Genomic DNA, 19,999 nt, shown 5'->3' on the forward strand with positions numbered 1-19,999 from the left:
ATCTGCTAAAAATATCCACAATGTACTTCCCTTGTCCCAGGAAGAAATGCCCCTCCTCCTGCCACAACTCCAATCCCAGAAAATAATGCATCAAGCCGATATCCTTCATCTCAAACTCTGAAGCAAGATCTCTCTTGCAGCCCTCAATGAGTCTCTTTGCACTAGTGATGATCAAGTCATCAACATACAACACAAGAATGAGAGGCTCCTCGCCCACCACAATGAAGTATAGGTTTGGATCAACCTCACTCTTTGTGAAACCCAACTGTTGCAAGTATGTATCAATCCTCCAGTACCAAGCTCTAGGAGCTTGCTTCAGGCCATAGTGCCTTTTTCAATCTGCATACATGGGATTCCTTCCCATGCACCTCAAAGCCCTGCGGCTGCTCAATATAAACCTCGTCCTGAATGAAGCCACTGAGAAATGTGTTCTTCACATCCACCTGGTGGATCTTCCAACCCATCTCTGTTGCAATCAATATAATGGCGCAAATAGATGTATACCGAGCTACGAGAGCGAAGGTCTCCTCATAATCAACTCCCTCTACCTATGAGAACCCTCTCGCCACAAATCGAGCCTTGAACTTCTTGATGCTGCCATCTGCAGCATGCTTTATCTTGTAGAGCCATCTAGAAGTAACAATTGATTTATGTTCTGTTGATTTGGGGTAGCATCGGATGTGCTCTAGCCACAAAATTTGGTGGAGAGGTTGGGGCACATGAGATCTCCAATACCCAATAAGGGTTTGGGCAGATTCTAAACAAATCAGGAGATATTAAAATAATTAATATTTTTAATGGAGTCTCTAAGTCTAAACTTAGGGAAAATAAAAAATTAATGTGTATTAATATGAATCTGTGTTAGAGTGATCCAAAAGACATGGATCAAGCCAGATCTATCTTAGTCGTTGATTAAGGACTTAATCTCGGCCGTTGAATCGTCAACATGAAAAGTATAAGAGGAGGCTTGAGGGTCACTTGGAGATCACACCAGAGTGATCAGTTATTTTATTCTCTAGATCGGGATTTGCTAAAAGAGATAGAATCAGTGATCGGGAGAGCAGCTGAAGGGCATTGAGTACAGAGAAGGCATAGATTGTGCCAAGAGAGCAGCGCAACAGCCAAGGAGAGTGACACAGAGCTAGCAAGGGCTCATGCAGTGCCACGCAGAGGCAGCCAAGTGTTGCACAAAGCACCAGAGAGGCCAGCGTGTTTGACGTAGAGGCCCAGAAAGCTGACGCAGGGCATCCTGGGGCTGACGCAGGGCCAGCGTGAGACAGAGAGGGGCTAATGCAGTCTAGATTGGGCAGACGCTGGGGTTGCAAAGCAGTTTTGTGCTAAGGAGCTGCCGGAAGGATTTTCCGAGGTTTCAGCCAGGAGATTTCTCTCAAACTGTGAGGTATAGCTGCTAAGGAATTCTCTGTTGGGTAGGCCAATTTCGGCACCCAGATTGTACTCTAATATTGCTTAATAAGAAAACCCTCAGATAACTGCACCGATTTTCCCGCATTGGGTTTTCCGGGGACTGGTCCAAAAACAATGGTGTCATGTGGTGTGTTTGTTCTTGTTTCTTTTAGTTGTTGATCTGTAATATGTTGAGCATGCACTAGTGTTTATTTTCAGTATTTACTTTGTCAATAACTTGTTAAAGAAAAATAACAAGTAGGTAGGAATAAATCAGAAAAAGTGCCTGAAGGGTTTCTAAGCTAAGTAAACTTAGAAACTTCAACACCTTCAAGCCTCGGCACTACCTCCCAAACATCGTTCTTCATATTAGAAGAATACTCCTCCATTGTGGCCTCTCTCCAGACCTGCTGGCTGGCTGCCTCCTCATAACTAGAAGGCTCGGAGTCAACAATGGTTGTTACCAATGCCATTTAACTACAAAACCACTCAGGTGATTTACTCTCTCTAACCTGTCTCTTTGGCCGAGCAACTGATGCGGCCTCGCGCAAGGTATCTTGAAGCCACTTGGGCTTCCTCTTCCCTGAGCATGCTTCTCCCACCGAAGTGAAAGAATCCTCATCATCATCAGAAACCTAAACTCCTGAAGGCCTGTCAACTGACCTCATGCCTAAATCTATGCTTGTAGATGCTGAACTACTGTGCGAACTATCCATTAGTGGACTACCCTGTGAACTGCTCTATGGACTGCCCTGCATGCTGCCCGAAGAACCACCCATCTGACTCTGAGAGCCACTACTCACTGATGGACCTGAGACTGTAATCGATGTACCACCTGATCCCTGACCACTGGATCCCTACGACTAACTCAACTATTCCTGAGGGTCTGGTGACTCTAGATACTCTAACTCTCGTGACCTCCTGAAAGCTCTCTCCTCCTCGAACTTCACAGCTCGCCTGACAACCACTTTCCTCTACGCAGGAATATAAATCTGATAAGCTTTTGAGGTCTTGCTATAACCCACAAAGATGTCCTTGTCTGCAGTGGGCTCTAGCTTGGTCCTGTTCTCCTTGGGGACATAGGAATATGTAAGGCACCCAAGGTACGAAAGTGCCCAACATCAAGCTTCTTCCCAAAAAAAGCCTCCTCCAGAGTCACATTCCCCAAGACACGATGTGGACTCCTGTTCTACAAGTACACAACAGTGTTGCAAGCCTCTGCCCACAAAAATAAAGGTAACCCCTGATCATGAAGCATGGCTTTGGTAGCCCCTACAATGCATCTGTTCTTCCTCTCTACAACCCCATTCCGCTGGGCGTAGTAAGGAACTATGAACTCCCTCCTAATGCCTGCCTCAACACAAAAATCAACAAACTCACCAAGGGTATACTCCCCTCCATATTCTGACCTAAGGACCTTGATCTTCCTACCTGTCTGGGTCTCCACAAGAGCTTTGAACTCTTGAAACCGCTTGAAGACCTCACTCTTGGTCTTGAAGAAATAAATCCAGGTCTTCCTAGAGTGGTCATAAATGAATAAAACATAGTACTCATAGCCACTCAAGGATACATGAGACATTCGACCACTCACATCGGTATGAATCAAGTCAAGGATCTTGGTCGCTCTGCTGTCACTGCTCGGAAAAGGTGATCTGGCAAACTTCCCCATAGCACATCCTCTGCATACATCAAGGTGATCAGAACTAAAATCTGGCACACCAATGATGATCTCCCGAAATGTACTCAAGGCCCCACGATACATATGCCCCATCCTACGATGCCAAATCTCACACAACTCTGAACTCCTAGATTTGTTGTCAGTCCTGTCTCGGGTGCTGCTACTCAATGCCATCAGGGGTTGGAATGAGAACTTGTACACCTTGGCACGGCGCACACCAATCTCTCTAGCTGAAGAAGTTGGAGTTCCCCTAGGATATATAAGCCCCTGCCCTCTCCTGAACAACACATCATACCCTCTATCTGTTGAGACGGATATCGGGTTCTTCTTCATTCCAGGCACATATAGAACATCTGACACTTTCAAGGGAGGTTTGGGTCCCTTATCAAACGTCAATGTCCCCACACCGACTGCTCTAACAATGTTGTCATCACCAAGTACTACCTCCATATTAGTATCACCCTCTGAAAGCTCTAAGAAGTACTCTCTGACTCTTGTCATGTGGCGGGAAGCACCATTGTCAACATACCAAATGCTAGAAGATGCTCTGCTAGTGGCGAGGAATGCACACTCCCTCTGAACCTGTATGGCAAGTGATCCTGCGCTAGTGGTGTCACAAGCTATGAACCCAAACTCCCGATCAAATCTCTCTGAGAAGCTCTCTATCTCTGCAAACGCTGCCATGGGTTTGTCTTTCCCTTTCTTGTTCTTCTTCTCCGAACACACAACAGCATAGTGTCCCAACTTTTGACAATTCCAACATTTGACTTTGGAATAGTCCTTCTCCTTGTTCTGTTGCTTGCCTTTACCTTTTCTTTTGCCTCCACTATTGGAAGCTTGCTTCTTTGCTCTGCCCTTTTTGCCTCTTGCTAACAATGCCAAAATGTCATCCTCCACCACCTGTTTGGCTGCCCTAAGATGGTTCTTTCTAATCTCATTCTGAATGCAATCATCCCACAACCTCTCAATCAGGAAGGTTTTCCCGTGCAACAATGTCATCCACAAAATTCTCCCAAGTCTTGGGAAGACCATTCAAAGCAATTCTCACCAACTCAATGGGTGCAATGATCTCACCTATGGCTGCCAACTCATCTCTCACTGAAGTGACCTTTGTGAGGTATGTTGTAGCACTATCATTCTTAGCCATTTTAATGGCCTTCAGTTTCTCCTTTAGGACCATTTTCCTGTTTTCATTTGAGCTCTGGTAAAGATTGGTCAAGGTTTTCCACATCTCATGTGCATAAGTCTTTCCTCTCACATGAGGAATGACATGGTCTTTGATTCCTTCCAGCATCAATCTTTTTGCCTTAGCATTCTTTTTGTTAAACTCTAACAACTGTACAGGATCAGCAGATATTGCTACTGGGTTCTGTGTGGTATTTACCAAAATACCCCATACTTCTGCTTCCTCAAAGATGCTCTGGATTCTCTCCTTCCATGCACTATAGTTGTTCTGCCCATCCAACATGTCTTCAACTCCCAAATCCAAAGACATGTTTGATTATCCTACCAAACTGAAATTTTCAAATCTGTGGTAAAGGTTTATGTTTTCTGTGTAAAAATCAGCTTGCTATAATTTTCACTTTGCTATCCCAAACTACACTTTTCAGCCAACCAAGCTCTGATACCATGAAGAAATTTCAACCCCCACTCCGGTTATCAATTTTCCTTATCACTCCATGCATTTAGTTTTAAATCCAAGCATGATAAAAATTCTAAAATCTGGAAATGATAATATTTTCTGAAAACACATTTAGAGATTTCACAACTGCTGAAATTACAAAAATAAAACACAGCAAAATTATGACAGCCATGCACAGAAAATAACACAATGATTTTTTGTCAATGTGTCCCTAGAAAAACCCCTTACAACTCTTGGGAAAACCAATTTGAGAGCTCTTTTATTTCTGAAAATTCTTTTATAGAGAAACTAAAATACACGGTAAAAATTCCAACAACCACAAATTACAACTTATCTCGATTTCCGTGCTTGAACTAGTGTTGAAAATATCGATATCGGCAAAATATCGACGAGGGTCCAGAAAACATCTTATTGGAAATATCGGCAAGCATAAAAAATGCATAATATATACATTTTTTTCATATTTCTAAACATATAAAGCAATAACAACATGAACTAAACACATTGACACATAAATATGAAGAAAGCACTGTTATATATGATGTCAAATAGAAATGATACATCAAACTTCAAAGGTGATACCAAATCCTACTAATCCCTAATAATTGTCCAATCAAGGACTCAAACAAAATAACATCACATATATACAACTTTAAAAGTATTTCATCATCATGAGTTATAAACTTATATGTAGCAAAAGTTGCAAAAAAAATAAAACTAGCAGCTATCTATCTAAGACCATTGGCCTCTCCCTAGCAGTTTTCTTTTTGTCTTGTTCAGCAGTTGCTTCAAGAGCTTTTTGTATAACCTCTGCACTAGAAACCATACAAGGCATTACGTATTCATCATGTGCAGAGAGTCTAGCCAGATGGTATTTCAATCGTGTAACCCCTCCTGACATCTTGGTCCCACACAATTTGCATGATATATATGCCCGATTTGCCCCACCAACAGCCTCCCCATACTCCCAAAATGGGTCCAAGGCTTTTGGCATATTTGACATTTGTAGTGAACTAATTCAAACGTAGGGCACAAAAAAAAAAAACAAAAATTGGCATTAAAACCCCCAACATAAAATAATAAGTAATAACCACCTCATTTAAAAAAATTACTACATTATTTGCATTTTGCAATGTGAATGCAAAATGGCAATAAGAGGGTGCATAAGAAAGTTGCAAAAAAAAATGAAGATTGCTGTCCAAATATGGAGAAAACCCTTGCATTGGCTCATGGGCATGAAAATCATAGAAAATGGAAAAAAACAAAGAAACAAAATGTTGGTAGGCAAAGAGGCAAGCAAGCATAACCCTAAATCTATGAAAAAATCATTAACATAGGGATTTTTAAGAACATAACTGTTAATGGAAGAAATGAAGTTTGTCTCACTATTCTTCAATCTTTGATCCACAAAAAAAACTTGGTGGTGATGATCATTGTTTGATCCTCAAACCCTCCTTGACAACCACCACAAAACTCTTCCCCTTCCTTCTCCAACACTCAGAAACAAAAAAAAAAAAAAAGAAAAAAAAAAACGATTTTCCCTTTTTCTAGTTGCGGCAAAACACGCCGGCGATATTTTACGTCGTCTTGCGATATTTTGCCGAGATATCGGCGATATCTCGGAAATATCACGATATTTTCTTGGCGATATTTCGGCTCGCGGAAAATATCGCGATATTTTCGATATTCGACGATATATCGCTATTATTATCATCACTGGCTTGAACTCCACCTCGAAAATCATGCCAATTAGCAAACAGCCAAAACAAAAATTTTTACAGTGATAAAACAACATTAAATGTTGTACGGCTAGCCTTGAAAAATGTGCCCAAAACTTCTTGTCCCTCTTCCTCGATTTTTGTGCCTTTCTCCTGTTGTACGATTTTTCCTTAGGATGCATGCCAATAAATGTTGTTGCACAGATTTGTTGAGATGTCTTCTTGCTGCTCTCCTTCACTACTCAGAAATTTTCTCCTTGCTCTCTCTTTTCTTTCTCTCAAATGCTCATGAAAGAATGAATTGATATTTTCCTCTACTCTTCCCCTGTTATTCTCTAAATGACCTTCTGGGTTACCCTAAGATCTAATAGCTGAGATTCATTTAGATCTAAGGATGAGAATAAATGTGCATTTAATTCTCACTTTCTATTTTTTAACTCACCCACTTAAATAAAGACCCACTTAGCATTTTTATTTCCATAGTCACTTTTTCACTTTCTAATTCTTCCCCCACTTAAATAAAGACCCACTTAGCATTTTTATTTCCATAGTCACTTTTTCACTTTCTAATTCTTCATTCACCTTTAAATTAGAATGTAACTTTAACACTTATAAAGTCACTTTTAAATTAGAATGTAACTTTACCACTTATAAAGTCACTTTAGGAGAAAAGTAAAAAATAAATTTGGACACTTTTCCCTAGGCCAAAGATCAAAGCCTTAGGGAACCACTTCTCCTCTAGTACCCAAATTTTAACATCTCCATAATCCGGGTGCCAAAGTATATTCTTTGGTTATTGCCTAAGTCACCGGATTCGCCGTTTTTTATGCATAAAATTCGAAATTCGGCGAATTTGAAGGTCAAACGAATATGTTCGTTCGAGTTCGCAATTAAATTCGGCGAACTCGAATTTCATGCCGAATTCGAATTTTAGCCAAATAAAATCGCCATTAAATTCGTTTCGATGCGTTGAAATTCGCCGGCAGCAGATTAAATTCGTTTTTTTTCGCGCCCGCGGGTATGAGTGTTCCTGTTTTAGGTTTCATTGGTTTCAACTTTCATTGACTCGGGTTTCGTTGTTTCAAGTTTTCATTGCCGTCGCTGGTCATTGCAGACGCCATAGACTACACCTTGACGGGCACGGGTTTTTCAAGCGTCACATATTCTTGTATATTAAATTATAGATATGCGTTTATGTCGCTTACGAGATACGCTTGAAATTTGGGATGAGTTGGTAAAACTGTGACACTATTCTTTAGCTAATACATGAAATATTTCAATATATTTAATATATACTAAATATATACTCTTGACCCTAAATATCTCACCAGCCTCGTTAAACGTGACAAATACATGGAACGTTTCACTATATATTTAGTATATGTCACAGTAGAAGATAACAATGGACGTTCAAATTAGTGGCAGAAATATAACAGCTTTGGATAAACACTTCTAACAGCTTTGGATAAACACTTCAAACCAATCACACGCTATAATATAAAATAATCTACTAAACCTAAGTCAACCAAACATGGATATTTAGTTTCGATGACAGAGAACAAGAATATGTGACGTTTAATATAAAATAATCTACTAAACCTAAGTCAACCAAACATGCATATTTAATTTCGATGACAGACAACAAGAATATGTGACGCTTGAAAAAAATTATAGAAGCCACCCACCGCTAAGTATATTAATTAAATTAAGAATGTATATTAAATATAGATATGCATATGGTATATTAATTAAGTATATTAATTAAATTATATAATTTAATTAAATTAATTTCTCATATGCATATCTATCTTTAATATACATTTTTTTTTTCGAATTTCTATGTCGAATTTTATGTCGAATTTTATCGACAAAATTTTAGTTGCCGAACTTTATTCGAATTTCATGGGCGCCGAACTCGAACTCGAACTCGAACCTGGTGACTTAGGTTATTGCTATTCTTGTATAAATTTTGGGCACATGGCAAAGGATTGTAGCTTATAACACAAAGACAAATATAATGTTCCCCATCAGCTCCCTAGAAGCAACTTTGCAAGAAGAAGTCATGAATCCTCATTCATGAACAAGATGGAGTGCTTCAAATATCATAACATTGGACATCTGGCTCGTGATTGTAACTCGACTTGGGTCCCTAAACAAGCTAAAACCATGACTATCAAGCCACAAAAGAAATTTACACAAGTATGGAGAAGGAAGCAAATTCGATCAAAAAGTCTCTTGAACACTTAAGCCAACAACACATGTTGTTGATTTGATGAATGCATCATTGGCAGAGATAATATTACAAGTTTTGATAAGATTTTGCCGGTTAAGAAGAAGACCATGCATACTGTCAAGGGGAGCTCGTGAATCTTGAACATTTTTGCAGAAGCTATCCATGAACAGCGCAATGAAACCCTTGATGAGTCACACATGAAAAATCGTACTATGAGGCTTATCTCCCAATGGACCATTGTTGAAGATGTCTTCCACTTGATCACAAGGAAACAATCTTTCTTGAGGAAAAAGAAGAGCTAGAGTTAATGCAGGTAGGGGGGTTGGTTGATCATCTACCTCATCCATTTACATGAAGGCACGCAAAGGCTTAGGGGGTGCAAGTACATTAAACACAAGCACCATGGCAGGGGGAGAAACATATCTATCATGGAGAACTATCATTGATGACAAAAACGCAATGAAGCAACATAGCAAGAAGCATCTTGATAGGGGGAGTGCTTGGGCACCTCATTTGCCATTGATGTCAAAGGGGGAGAAATTTTTGAAAGGGCAAGAATATTGCCATCAATGACAAAGGGGGAAATTGTTGGTCAAAGTTGTCATTGATGTCAATATGGCATTGTTGGAGATGGCAAATATTCTTGTAATGCATCAATAACTCTTTCGTGATGTTGCCCTAATCATAAAAAGCTTGAAGGCCTAAAGTCTATGAAGAATGAGTCCTAGACATAAAGTACTAAAGGATAACATAAATGAAATGATGACAATTCACAAATATAATTTTCTTGATGGTAAAATGAGCCTATTTAAGGATGAAATTGACACCAACTTGTAGAGGACAATTTCCCCTTTCCAACGAGTTATTACACACGCTCTAAATCTTCTTAGATTGGGAGAAAATGACTTTTTAAGATAAAATAATATATTTTATCCTAGTAAACCTAAGTCGACTTGTGTAGGCTGGTGTTCCTTGGCCAAGGGACGTGTATTTTCGTTAGAAGACAAAACTAGTATAAATTGACATTTAAAGTTATCATTTTGGCATCTAAACTCAGTGAAGAGATCAAAGATTAGAAGAAGAAGCGAGAAGGAGGCAGAGGATGACGAAGATCATTGTTTGGGCAATTTCTTTGTTAAGGTTTCCATTACAAAACAGTGGACAACAACCTATGAAATTTGGACCTGTGACAAGCTGGTATTGTAGCCTCAGTAACTCGGACACATCCTCAGTGACAGGCTCGTATTGAAGCGGATTCTGTGACTACACCTTCACCTATGGAATACAAGATCAGTTTCGTGGATTAGAAACTCAGATTGCAGTCCTAAAACCAATGACAAGTTGGAGGGCTCGGACCAACCTATGGTGACATCTCTTCTTTGTAGTGACACATCCTTCGAACTTGTGGAGAGATAAAAATTCAGAATTGTGATTGTTTAACTATGAAAAGCTCTTGAAGACCTTGATTGAAGTTACAATATTGGAAGTATATTCAAGGCAGCTATACGAGACCACTTAAATCGTCACTTAGTGCAGTGAAGACATATTATTGGAGATTGAAGTATCATTAAAGTTGGTTGTGAAATCTTGGAGCATCCATAGGAGACATCTTGGAGCTGCCTCTTGAGTAGTTCTGAGGCACACTTCAAGTAGACAGATCTCGTTGTTGAAGAATCATAGTTAAAGCATTTTGAAGAAGTCTTATTGAAGAATTTCAAAGAAGCCCTCTTGCAGATATTTGTTGGAGCAGTCCTAGAGTATACATCCTTGCCCTTGGAACTGACTTTGAAGATTCATGGAGATACTTGGAGACAATGATACGTTGTTGAAGTCATCGTGAGGTGACCTTTCAGATCTTTGTATGGGTACCATGAAGAGTTGTGGTGACAACTTCTCAGAAGATAAAGTTGTCATTGATGAGCTAAGTGCCTTGGAGATCGTTTGAGGGCAGCGCTGAAGGTGAAGATATTATCAAGGCTCATTACAGAAGATATTGGGAGCCGTGAAGAACTATTGATCTTATGTTGAAGAATTGAAGCATAGGGTTGGAGCCCTAAAGGATAGGAGTCCTCAAGAAGACTAGGTTGGATTCTATACTAGCGATAGGGTTGGAGCCTCATAGAAACAAGGTTGGTGCGTTGGGAAAATAGAGTTGGAGCCCTAGAGGTTGGAGCCTCGTGAAGTCCAAGTTGGTGCTTAGCAAAGTACAAGTTGGAGCCTGGTGGATCGTAGATTCGTGTCTTCATCTAGGGTTGGAGCCCTACACTATATTGTGATTGATTTATTGTAAAGAAGAGGATTGAAGTCCTTGTTATTTTTTATTAATAAAAGTATTTATTCTTATAGTTCAATTTGTGTTGTAATTACAAGTGATCTAACTGGTAAAAATAACAATTGAAAGGAAATATTGATTCACCCCCCTCTCAGTGTTTCCAACAATTGGAATTAGAGCCAGTACCTTCACTCAAAGCCTAACAGCTTGAAGGATCATTAGAACACAAATGGCAAACCCAAGGAAGAAAGCCACCAATCCCTCTAAAGATGTCTCTTCCTCAACCATGAAAACTAAAGACAATCAAATTGGGAAAGTTCCATTGTTCAATGGAAACATTGATATATGGAATGCAAGAATGAAGAAGTTTTTAATGGCTCAAGGTTTTGAAGTTGGGAATCAGTGATTACTGAAAGCACGATGGAAGAAGAATCCAAGGAATATAATGCAAGAGCGATGAAGGCAATCTTGAGTGGGCTACCAGATCCTATAAAGGCCAAAGTGGAGAAATGTTCATCGACAAAAGGTATGTGGGACAAACTTCAAGATCTTCACTCAAAAGGAGCATTGACCATGACCTCTATTCATGAAGATGATGGAAAGCAAGAAGGAAATCTAGAACCCATAAAGGAAGCTAAAAACAAGAATGAAGACATCAAGACCAAGGAGGACCTAGAAGATGAAGAAATTGAAGATGATCTCAAAGAAGATCTCAAGGCAAAACTTGTAGATGCCCTAGAAGAGATTAGCAGTTTCAAAAAGGAAATTGAGGAGCTCAAGAAGCAAGCACAAGATGGTGACCATGACCTTGACAAGACAAGGAAGGAAGTTGACTTATTTAAGCTTCAAGTACAAGAAGGAGATGAGGAGCTCACCAAGCTAAAGGAGGAATTGCATCAAAATAAGAAAAGGCATCATGAAGAAGTCATGTCCATGACAAATCAATTGGATAAGCTAAGAAAAGGGAAGAAACTTTGTCAAGCCATCTTGAACAAAGACATGAAGATTTGAACAAAGTTGAAAGAAAAATTGGTCAATACAAGGAAGAGGTCTCCTCCCTTAAATCCCAACTAGAAGAAATAAAGAAAGAAGCACAAGGCGTTGAAAGGGTGATGGAAGTTTTGACCCTCTTGGAAGGACAAGTCAATGAAGCAGAAAAGGAAAGAAATGCCATGACATGCCAACTAGAAGAAAAGGATGAGGACATCACCAAATTAAAATCGAAATCACCTCACTTAAGGCCCAATCATGTGAAGCAACCAAGATGAAGGAAGAAATGGAGAATCATCTAGCAAAGAAGGATGAAGAATGCAAGATGATGAAAGAAGAAATTAATCTCCTAAGAAAAAAAGTTGATCATCTAAACAAGAGTCTTGAGAGCTCTCAAACCCTAGATGACATCCTAAGTCATCAAAGTTCTCCTCTTGATAATTGAACTCTTGGTTATGCAGGTGAACCCTCAAACAGAAATGATGCAAACCCTAATGCTTCAAACAACAAGCATGTGGAGAAGCTTGGAAGAAATTTTGATGCCACCAATACATGCAAAAGCAAGGAGAAGAGTCAAAGAAACCCTACTTCAAGAAAATATGCAGATGGTGTCAAGAATGCAAGAGGCAATAAAATTCATAACAGGATCCCAAGACAAAATGACTTTGGAAGTATATCAAGGCAATCTCCATCCTCCATGTACCAAAGTATATTTTTTGGTTATTGTTATTCTTGTACAAATTTTGGGCACATGGCAAAGTATTATAGGGCATAGCACAAGCACAAATATAGTGGTCCCCATTAGCTCCTTAGAAGCAACTTTGCAAGAAGAAATCATGATTCCTCATTCATAAACAAGATGGAGTGCTTCAAATATCATAACATTGGACATATGGCTCATGACTGTAACTCGACTTGGGTCCCTAAACAAGTTAAAACCATGACTACCAAGCCACAAAAGAAAGTTACACAAGTATGGAGAGTGAAGCAAATTCGATCAAAAAGTCTCTTGAACACTCAAGCCAACAACACATGTTGTTGATTTGATGAATGCATCATTGGCAGAGATAATATTACAAGGTTTGATGAGATTTTTCCAATTAAGAAGAAGACCATGCATATTGTCAGGCGGAGCTCGTGATTCTTGAACATTTTTGCAGAAGATATCCATGAACAGCCCAATGAAACCCTTGATGAGTCACACATGAACAATCGTGCTATGAGGCATATCTCCCAATGGACCATTGTTGAAGATGCCTTCCACTTGATCACAAGGCAGCAATCTTTCTTGAGCAAAAAGAAGAGCTAGATGAGTTAATGCAGGCAGGGGGAGTTGGTTGATCATCTACCTCATCCATTTCCATGAAGCCATGTAGAACCTTAGGGGGAGCAAGTACATTAAAGACAAGCACCATGACAGGGGAAGCAACATATCTATCATGGAGAACTATCATTGATGACGAAAACATGATGAAGCAACATATCAAGAAGCAGCTTGATAGGGGGAGTGCTTGGGCACCTCATTTTCCATTGATGTCAAAGGCGAAGAAATTGTTGAAAGGGCAATAATATTGCCATCAATGACAAAGGGGGAGATTGTTGTTCAAAGTTGTCATTGATGTCAATATTGCATTGTTGGAGATGGCAAATATTCTTCTAATGCATGAATAACTCTTTCGTAATGTTGCCCTAATCGTAAAAAACTTGAAGGCCTAAATTCTATGAAGAATGAGCCCTAGACATAAAATACTAAAGGCTGCCATGGATGAAATGATGACAATTCACAAATATAATTTTCTTGATGGTAAAATGAGCCTATTTAAGGATGAAATTGACACCAACTTGTAGAGGACAATTTCCCCTTTCCAACGAGTTATTACACGCCCTCTAACTCTTCTTAGATTGGGAGAAAATGATTTTTTAAGATAAAATAATATATTTTATCCTAGTCAACCTAGCCGACTTGTGTAGGCTCGTGTTCCTTGGCCAAGGGACGTGTCTTTTCGTTAGAAGACAAAACTAGTATAAATTGACGTTTAAACTTATCATTTTGGCATCTAAACTCAGTGGAGAGATCAGAGATTAGAAGAAGAAGCGAGAAGGAGGGAAAGGAGGACGAAGATCATTGTTTGGGCAATTTTTTTGTTAAGGTATCCATTACAAAACAGTGGACAACAACATGTGCACTTTGGACCTATGACAGGCTCGTATTATAGCCTCATTAACTCAGACCTATGGCTATTGAAGCTCAAATTAGTGAAATAACTAAAGAACAATCATGTGGAATTGTTATATCTTGGACCTGTAGCATTGCAAGGGCTTGAAACAGAGGTATACACCCCAGATTACAACAATCCTGTGGAAGTGTTATAACACAACTCAAATTTGTGTCTCTTCTAGCTCGTTTTGGAGATAACTCAATCATTACAACTCGGATTTGTGTGTGGAAAGTTATCTAATAACCATTGATGCTTCGGACCTGACCTGCAGCAGCAACATATGGAGGCAGCCTAGTGATAAATCAAGGAACAATCACAAAATAACATCTCGAACCAGTCTCATATGGGAGCTCAAACTGTGGTGTAGATACCTCAGAACAATTACCATTTTGCAAAGTGTGTGAACAACAAGATCTCGAAACCTTTGACAACCTCCATTACAGCTCAGACAGTCGTCTATAGGAGGGATAAATCTATGGACAGTGAGCTCGTATTGTTATAAGTTTTGTGGGAGACTTGATCTTATCCCCTTTTACAAGCCTGAAGTAGTGAAGCTCGGATTGAAGTGTAGAAGCTCGGATAGCATTATTGATTATGTCAACCTCGGATCTAAGGGACAGTCTACTGTGGAATGCTCAGATTAGCTGTGGTCAAGACTTATGCTCAAGACAACAATGGACTTGTAGTTCAGATATCTCAAGTGCAGACCTATATATCTCGGACAGCGACAGTCATATTTGATAGCTCAGATTTGTGGAAACAAGAAGCGTGGATAGTCTTGTAGTTGGAGGATTTTGTGGCTACACCTTCACCTATGGAATACAAGATCAGTTCCGTGGATTAGAAACTCAGATTGCAGTCCTAAAACCTGTGAAAACTTGGAGGGCTCGGACAAACTTGTGGTGACATCTCTTCTTTTGTAGTGACACATCCTTTGAACGTGTGGCAAGTGATAACAATTCAGAACTATGACTGCTTAACTATGAAAAACTCTCGAAGGCCTTGGTTGAAGTTACAATATTGGAAGTATATTGAAGGCAGTTGTAAGAGACCACTTAAAGCATCACTTAGTGCAGTGAAGACTTATTATTGGAGATTGGAGTATCATTAATGTTGGTTGTGAAATCTTGAAGCATCCATAGGAGACATCTTGGCGCTACCCCTTGAGTAGTTCTAAAGCACACTTGAAGTAGACATATCTTGTTGTTGAAGAAACATAGCCAAAGCACTTTGAAGAAGTCTTATTGAAGAATGTCGAAGACACCCTCTTGGAGATATTTGTTGGAGCAGTCCTAGAGTATACATCCTTGCCCTTGGTGCTGACTTTGAAGATTCGTGGAGATCCTTCAAGACCATGATACATTGTTGAAGTCATCATGAGGTGACCATTGAGATCTTTGTTTGGGTACCATGAAGAGTTCTGGTGACGCCTTCTGAGAAGACAAAGTTTTCATTGATGAGCTAAGTGCCTTCGAGTTTGTTTGAGGTTAGTCTTGAAGGTGAAGATATAGTCAAGGCTCGTTGCAGAAGCTATTGGGAGTAGTGAAGAACTATTGATCGTTTCTTGAAGAATTGAAGCATAGAGTTGGAGCCCTAAAGGATAGGAGTCCTCAAGAAGACCAAGTTGGAGCCTGTGCCAGAGATAGGGTTGGAGCCCTAAAGGTTGAAGGCTCGTAACAAGGTTGGTTCCCTGGGAAGATAGGGTTGGAGCCCTAAAGGTTGGAGCCTCGTGAAGTTTAAGTCGGTGCTTGACAAACTACATGCTGGAGCCTAGTGGATTGGAGATTGGCATCTTCATCTAGGGTTGGAGCCCTACACTATATTGTACTTCATTTATTGTAAAGAAGAGGATTGAAGTCCTCGTTATTCTTGATTAATAAAAGTATTTATTCTTATTGTTCATTTTGTGTTCTAATTATAAGTGATATAACAGGTAAAAATAACGATTGAAAAGAAATATTGATTCACCCCCGCCCCCTTTCAGTGTTTCCAACATCTTTTTATCTTGATGTTTGCGAATGATGTGGTCCTAGCCTCATCCTCGTATGGATTGCAAATAGAATTGGATGCCTTCGCCCTTTTCTGTGCAAGAAAATAGTTCCTCAGCCTATCATTTTTGTAGAGTTTGGAGCTTGCCCCTGCCAACTTGAGATAGTGTTTGTTCTTGTCTCTCTTCTACGTCATGATCATAGCTTCACTAATATAGCAAAGAAGCATGACTAGTATCCATACTTGGCCTATTGTTTATCATAGTCCATTACAGCAGCTAGTCCTTTGGCTCAATCTTGGTGTTGGTACACCGAAGTCTTGAATCTCCTTACTTCATTAGGTATTATGATAGACCAATTATTGATTCTTCCATGACTCTCAAGAATCTGGTTTGAGCCCAAAATAACAATCACAAACACACTCAAATGCCACAACGCTTCTAATTTGCACAACAAAACAACATATAGCAGTGAATCAACTAGTACCCAAGAAAATTTTTAACCTAGCGCTTGTGATATTACAAACTTTAATACAACAATCTTAGGGCTCCCGTATCAGGGATTGTGACCCTTACAACCAACCCTCATGCAAGCCAACAACTAGGGCGTGGTATCAAAAACTATGATGACCAATCTATCCCTAAACAAAGTACACTTGACCTACTTGCTGATGTAGTGATTCCACAACTCTTTCAGTCCACGTACATTGAACACATCTTGCGGGTGCCTTGCCTTCCCTTCCGTTGATCTCAACACTTCTGCTCCCTCAAAAAGCATGTATCTCCAACTCAACAATTTGCCACCTAGTCGCTCCTTTGCTCCACCAAAGACACTAGCACATAGGGACTTGACAACTTCCCACCTCTTGTCTCTTTGTTGCTCCAAAGATGTCTAGACTTAGGGCTTGGAGGCTGCCCTCTTATAACTAAAATTGACCTCCTTCGACTGACTAAACTAATCGGTCCTCCTCACTAGATTAATCCTCCACCCTTGAGGTCAATGAACTAGATCCCAAACAACCTGCCCACTTAACAATGACAATCTCACCCTCGTCCATTGTACTAGGGCTCTCCAAACAAGTACTAACAACCCTCCAAACACTATACATAACTTGCTCCTAACTCTATCCAAACTGTACCCTACCATCCCTTACCAAAATATCAACTTGGAAAGGCAAACATACCTCAACTTGAAGTCTTATTCTGCCCTCAAATACTCAGCCCTATGTACATACTAGTTCTGAAGTTCCTAAAGCTTCCTATAGCAGCCACAAGGCTGCCCCAAACTTGACCTAATAATCCTCCAACAGTTGCGCAAATCCTCCTCTACCAGCCCTCTACTCCTACGTTATTGTTGGAATTTATAAGTCTAACCTGTTAGAAACCCTTCATGTACTTTTCTGATTTATTTTTGCCTAATTGTTCTGTTAAATTATCAAGTTATTTACCATGTAAATACTAAAAATAAATACAAGTACATGCTCAACACATTACAAATCATCAACTAAAGAAAACAAAACAAGCACACAAGTGACACCATTGTTTTTGGACCAATGTCCCCGGAAAAACCCAACGCAGGAAAACCAGTGCAGGTATCTGAGGGTTTTATTATTATGCAGTTTCTAAATACAATCTCGGTGCCAAAGACCGGCTCACCCAACAGAGAATAATCTCGGCAGTAGTATCTCTCAGTCGGAGACAGATGTTCTGGTTGAAACCCCAGATAATCACTCCGGCAGCTTCACAGCTCCAATCTACCCCATGAAACCCCAGCGTCAACCCTTTCTGGTCCAGCATTTGCCCAGCGTCACTCTGGCTTGGCCTGCGTCAGCCTCTAGAGGCACTACGTCATCTCTCTGGCCCTCTGCGTCACCCACGCTGGCCGTCTGAGGCATTGCGCAGCGCCTCGCTGCCTCTGCGTGAGCCCTCACTAGCTCTACGTGAACCCTTGGCTAGTTATGCGCCCTCACTCTCGGCTACTGTGCTGATCCTCCTGGTGCTATCTCTACCTCTCTGCTTCTGTATTCACTGCCCCTCAACTGCAACTCTGATCACTCTCTTGACTTCCTCAGCAAACCCAACCGTAGAAAGTCGAAATCTTGATCAACTTGGTGTGTTCTCCAAGTGACCCTCAAGCCTCCTTTTATACTTTTCTCGTTGACAAATCAACAACCGAGATTAAGTCCCTAATCAACGGCTAAGATTAGATCTGGCTTGATCCATGACTTTTGGACCATTCTAACACAATTTTATATTAATTCACATTAATATTTTATTTTCCCTAAGTTTAGACTTAGAGACTCCATTAAAATTATTAATCATTTTAATATCTCCCAAACTGTTTAGAATCTGCCCAAACCCTTTCTGGGTATTGGAGATCTCATGTGCCTTAGCTTCTTCACCATGGCTAGAGCACATTCGATGCTACCCCAAATCAATAGTTATCCTTCAAGAAATGCAGCCTCACTTTTACTCCCTAACTCTGGTTACAAAAGCACCGTCCAACAACACAATAGGGGCTCGAACCTTCCATAATTCACAGGGATATAACTCAACCTGTCATAGAGAATTTACACAATCAAAATGTGCACAAAAGTTGCCTTCCAACTTGGCCAACACTGTCCTAACTCGGCCCAATCCAAAGACACAGAATAGATGCAAAGACTCGTCCTTCCTTCACTTGGATTTTCTCCTATAAGGTTGCGGCTACCTCAGATATACTTCTCCTTTGATGTTTGCTCTTGAATGGTGTTATCAAATGAGCCTCCTCTCTTATTTATATTTTTCCTCGGTGCAACGACTAGCCCTCCAAAGGGCATCTTTCAAGCCTAGCTGACTTGAACATCCCGTCATTAACCCAACTCTTATAAATAAAAAATTATTTTCTTCATTTGATCAAAGCCTCCATGGCTTCCTTAGGTCCTGGGGTGCAACAATCAACAAAAAATCAAAATAACACTTGGTTTCGCACCCACAACTTTGGGTGCAAAAGCCACTGCTTGGGTACTTCACCCACAAAACCCATGTGGGTCAAACTTCTCCCAAACCCTGTACCCTAGGGTGTGGGAGTACCTCCCAAGCTACATAAATCAACACCAATCCTCCATTTAGACTTTCCCTATGTGTAACCAACAACCTCTTACCAACCAAACAAGAGATTGAATAAAATCATCAAAGCGGATATCTACAGGACATATGTACAAGTCATTTGGATAAATCATTATGGTGGGTTACATCCAAAGATGGCTTTTTATGCGAAGCATTTCATGGTAATGAGGGATGGACTCATTGTTTGGCCCCATTACACATTTTGTCATTGGATGCACACCCTTCAAATCCACTTGGGACACTTCAGAGTTGCCTCTCATAGATAGATTGCAGATTGAGAATAACCACTAGATTGACCAATTAGACAAGGTCTAGCAGCTATGTCATCACCGAAAGATTGAGATTGAGGAGCATCTCATATTCCATTGCAACAATGAGATCCATGGGAGACTTCATTGCCTGTTTAGGGGAATCCAGACCCTACCTAGTTTCTTCCAATACTCCAACAAGAGATGTCTAACCATTTACATTCAGACTTCATGCCCACATTCTCCAAGCTCCTCCTAGACCAGATCTTGTTCAACGAATTACATCCATCTTTTCGGTGCTCCCGGCAGCTAGGGGCACCAAGAGACTAACTAACAGCAGCATTGCCTTGGACTTCATATCAATGTAGCCCCAAGGGACTATTCCCCTTTTCCCCAAAGACCTCAGAGACACTGCCAAACAGATCTCCTTTCAGCAGGCAGCCAAGGTCACCTAGACACCAATGGCAGGTTACTTCCCAAAAGTAGCGCAGCAGATGGTC

The 19,999-nt window shown here is 40.3% G+C and overlaps 1 protein-coding gene across 2 annotated transcripts in view; it reads right to left on the reverse strand.

Moving 5' to 3' along the window:
• The window catches only part of REV3 (recovery protein 3), a 410,344-nt gene that overhangs the window by 74,919 nt on the left and 315,426 nt on the right, over positions 1–19,999 (reverse strand). The gene's annotated exons all lie outside the window — the stretch shown is intronic.

This window comes from Pinus tabuliformis, chromosome 2_1 (assembly GCF_031772625.1).
Source record: "Pinus tabuliformis cultivar Carrire ecotype Pingquan chromosome 2_1, CPIR1, whole genome shotgun sequence".
Taxonomy (NCBI): Eukaryota; Viridiplantae; Streptophyta; class Pinopsida; order Pinales; family Pinaceae; genus Pinus; species Pinus tabuliformis.